A 4,369-nucleotide genomic window follows, 5' to 3' on the forward strand; every position below is an offset into this window, starting at 1 on the left:
GACCAGGAAACAACCAGTGATAATAGTAAAGTTATCCCATAGGAACAAGTGGTTATGAGATATTTTTGCTTTAACTCCTGTTTTCAAGTCTATATCATTCTGTGATTAGATTCAAGTAGAGAGTTTAAACAGATCAGGACTGCTGGGATGGGGACACTTGAAATAGTGTATGTGCTTCATTGGCAACTTCCTGAGAACTAGACCAAAGCTAATTTCTATAAAACTTCAGCCTATCAAATGGAGGTGTGGTGCACAGGAATGACACGTCCCAGTTTGCAATACTCTTGTTTGATTGAAGTCATCTGGCCTCCACTCTATTCAATCACCCCTCCATCTTTAATTTGCATGTACTAAGCTGCTCTTTAGCATACAAGCTAATTCTTTTATTCATTCAACTCACTCAGGCTGTAGCTATCATCTGTGCCTTTCTAGTGTCTAAGAGGTAGTAGAGATAAGTAAATAACTGTGTAACTTTCAAGACTTTTTCACCTCCCTTAATAAATAAAGGTGTGACTGCAGTTTTTTTCCCCACACCATATCTTTCCACCTTCCAATAAAGTCTGAGGTATGCCTTCCTCGTGCTGCTATCTGGTGCCATGACAATTCAGATGTTGTATTAAAATGATACTCATGCTCTGTTAGAATGATCTTTTGTAAGCATGCCTGGGCATTTGAAACTGTGGTGTTAGTTGTATGTAGAAGATGACAATAATTTGAGTCCCTCATCACCTTTTCATAATGAATTCAGGTGTGATTTACTTTTCTTAAGGGAGCAGGCAGTAACAAAACTGAGAGAGCATGACTTGGGCAGCAGCCTTGGGAGCACAAAAATAATTGATACTGTATCTGGCAGGTGGCATTGCCCCATGCATCGCTACTGCCCAGAGTGTGAAGCTGTCCTGTTCCATCTCTGCCAACAGGTCACATCAACTGGCTAACTAAAAAGAGCCTGTTTTTAAAAATAGTGTTCTTGGGAATCCGTCATGGAATTAGGCTTCACAGCACAGCTAGGATATTATTGGGGTAGCTGGTAGAAATCCAGATTCAGGTAAACTGCCCAGATAACAAGTGAAGTCTTAAGAATTCACACCAAACCTATCATAGGGTCAACACAGAAAAGCAGGGATGGAAGGGAACTCATGAGGTCAACTAGGTCAACTATTTGTTCAAGGCAGGATCATCCCTGACCAAAACATCCCAGTCAAGTGTGTGTTTCACCCAGTGCTTTTCAACAAGTGTGCTGCAAGAGCCTTCCAGAGGTGCTGCAGTGCAGGTGTGGACACCACTGCTGCAGCCAGGTGGAACTGCCCTGTGCACCTGTTTCCAGGTGGAGCATGGGGGGACTGGACCGGGAAGAGCTGCAGCAAGAGTGACTGCTCCTGTATGCTTTAGGTTTATCAGATAACCTTAATGCAGGCAGAAGCGTGCACTCATGATGCAGCCCTGGTTGTGTACGAGGCACTTGGGGCACTTTTACACTGATGTTAGTAACATGCTGGTTGAGAATTATGAAGGTAAGCTGAGGCAGCACAACAGTGGTTCTCAATTCAGGGTGCCAAATTCAAAAAGGTAGGGAAGGGTGCCTTGAATTTTAAAAGGCTGAGAATCAACTAATCTAACTGAAGCAGGTAAAAATCTCTTAAAGCCTCAGAACAAGAAGGATCAGGCATTTATGGTGGTTCGCTTTTGTTTTATTTACTTCTTCGCTTCTGTGCCTGGAGGCATTCGGGAGGCAACCACCTTTCACTGACAGGAGGCCAAAGTAACATAGTTGTGTCCTAAGGCAGGCTGGAGCATGCTCAAACACATGTTCATAGAGTGCACAAACACGTGCACACAGAGTACGGCTCTTGGGAAAGGTCCCCCAGCTGACTCTGCCCCTATGCCAGCCTGTTTTGGGGGATCTTCACAGCCCAGCCTGGGCAAAGGCCTTGCCCATCCGCAAGAAAGGTTCCTTGGCTCGACTACCTGATCATCACCAAGCACAGTCATTCAGGGAAGGTCCCCTGTGTTTTGCTTTGGCCAGTGGGGTACAATCTTTGTTAGGGCCTATAAGTACATCGTGCTACACCTTAATGACTTTGCCTAACACACAGATCTGGAATTTTCTCCTTCTTCAACAGTCCACCTAACAGAAGCCCAGTTTCCCTTACCATTTCTTCCCTATGACTTGTGATGTTTATATTAATTTCCAGTATCTTTCCTCTGAACACTTAGATTTGTAGCAAAGTACAGTGCTTCTGCCAATAAAAGACCTTTTATTCATTCTACCTGGAAGAAAACCATTTTTAAATCTCTTCTATAGATTTTCTTTTGTTTTCCTTTTCCATCTGTGATCCACTGCATTCTCTTCCTCTGCACTTTCCATGTGTCTTTTGTTTGCATTTCTCTGTTCACAGGTATTGACTATTATTTTTTATTGCTTTTGATCATGTGTTATTATACGTTTGAATAAATTTAATTCTCCACATCATCTTTTTAAAAAATGTATTCTGTTTCACTTTATGGGACTGATTTTCTTCCAAAGTTTAGCCAGTTCAAATTCTCTGCTTTTATTTCCCCTTTCAAACTCGTTTAGTCATAATTACATAGTTCATGGGGCCAGGCAGCAACAGGCTTTGGATAAGAATCCTGGTCACTATTATGTTGATGCTTCTCTAATCAGACTCCTTAACTCTACAGAACCTGGAGGTTCTAATAATTTCCCACTATATCTTATGATAGACTAAATCAGGTGTTACCTCTATTCTACTTCTCTCATATCTAAGTACTGAAGATGGTCTAAAAATGAATAGCTTGTAAGATTTCTTCACTGTGTCCCAATTATATCTAGTTTGCCACCTGCTCTTAACTTGTCTTTTTCTAAAACCCTTTCATTTTACCTTTTGTTCCTTTTGTTGCTTTCTGATTAGGCAGCCTGTGGAAAAAGGTTAATTACTTAATTATTTTTTCCTATAATAATGGTTCTATCGTCCCCTATTTTTATTTTTCAAAGCTCCTGAGTTGAGACTTAGCTACTGAAATGCTGTGTTAACATAATATGCAGTAGCAGTGTAGGCTACTTCTCCCTAACAATGGGTATTAAGTTTGTTCTGGGGCAAGAAGGTTTTTCAGTCTCTGTGGTTGTATCTTGGGTTTTCTGCTTTGGAAAGGATTAGACAACACAATGTTAAAAGGTCTGTGACACAATTTAATCTAAAACCTATGGGAGTGGGGTACCTAAATACCTCTGAGAATCAGGGTCTCGCTGATCTCGCTCTTGGAATTTTTTTTTAATTGGGTAGGAAATATTCATAAAAAGCTCAGTATGACTAATGGTAGCTTTATCCTTAGCTTCTTTTCTGGGACTTCTAATAAATGCTATCATAACCAAAATATTTTGTTTGGTGATGTCCAAATTAAGTTTTATGAGATGGACTGAGACCAAAGGCAGATAACAAAAAGTAAGCATTCTAAAAAGTTTTGGATATCACTCTGTGGCAGAGCACAGGGTGTCTCTGCCACTTTAAGGGCCTGGAGCTGGCAGCCTCCAGGTGCCTGATTAGGGCAGCCATTTTGAGGCCTAGGCTGCCTATATAAACAAGGCAGTTTGGCTGCTGGAGGCCAGGCAGTGACATTGCCTGGCTGCAGGGCTACTGTGAATGACCTGGAGGTAAGGGGGCGCTGCAAGGGGTTGGCAGGAGGGTCCTGGTCCTGGTCCTGGTCCTGGTCCTGGTCCTGGTCCTGGTCCTGGTCCTGGTCCTGGTCCTGGTCCTGGTCCTGGTCCTGGTCCTGGTCCTGGTCCTGGTCCTGGTCCTGGTCCTGGTCCTGGTCCTGGTCCTGGTCCTGGTCCTGGTCCTGGTCCTGGTCCTGGTCCTGGTCCTGGTCCTGGTCCTGGTCCTGGTCCTGGTCCTGGTCCTGGTCCTGGTCCTGGTCCTGGTCCTGGTCCTGGTCCTGGTCCTGGTCCTGGTCCTGGTCCTGGTCCTGGTCCTGGTCCTGGTCCTGGTCCTGGTCCTGGTCCTGGTCCTGGTCCTGGTCCTGGTCCTGGTCCTGGTCCTGGTCCTGGTCCTGGTCCTGGTCCTGGTCCTGGTCCTGGTCCTGGTCCTGGTCCTGGTCCTGGTCCTGGTCCTGGTCCTGGTCCTGGTCCTGGTCCTGGTCCTGGTCCTGGTCCTGGTCCTGGTCCTGGTCCTGGTCCTGGTCCTGGTCCTGGTCCTGGTCCTGGTCCTGGTCCTGGTCCTGGTCCTGGTCCTGGTCCTGGTCCTGGTCCTGGTCCTGGTCCTGGTCCTGGTCCTGGTCCTGGTCCTGGTCCTGGTCCTGGTCCTGGTCCTGGTCCTGGTCCTGGTCCTGGTCCTGGTCCTGGTCCTGGTCCTGGTCCTGGTCCTGGTCCTGG

The 4,369-nt window shown here is 45.7% G+C and overlaps 1 protein-coding gene across 2 annotated transcripts in view; it reads left to right on the forward strand.

Moving 5' to 3' along the window:
* The first annotated feature begins 3,614 nt into the window (after positions 1–3,614).
* LATS2 (large tumor suppressor kinase 2) overlaps positions 3,615–4,369 on the forward strand; it is a 78,599-nt gene continuing 77,844 nt past the window's right edge. Inside the window, exon 1 of one of the 2 annotated variants that reach the window (XM_006017626.3) lies at positions 3,615–3,652. The gene's annotated coding sequence lies outside the window, so the exon portion shown is untranslated. The remainder of the gene's footprint in view (positions 3,653–4,369) is intronic. The other variant, XM_006017623.3, reaches the window with a different exon arrangement.

The sequence above is a fragment of the Alligator sinensis genome, unplaced genomic scaffold (genome assembly GCF_000455745.1).
Source record: "Alligator sinensis unplaced genomic scaffold, ASM45574v1 scaffold777_1, whole genome shotgun sequence".
In the NCBI taxonomy this organism is placed as follows: domain Eukaryota; kingdom Metazoa; phylum Chordata; order Crocodylia; family Alligatoridae; genus Alligator; species Alligator sinensis.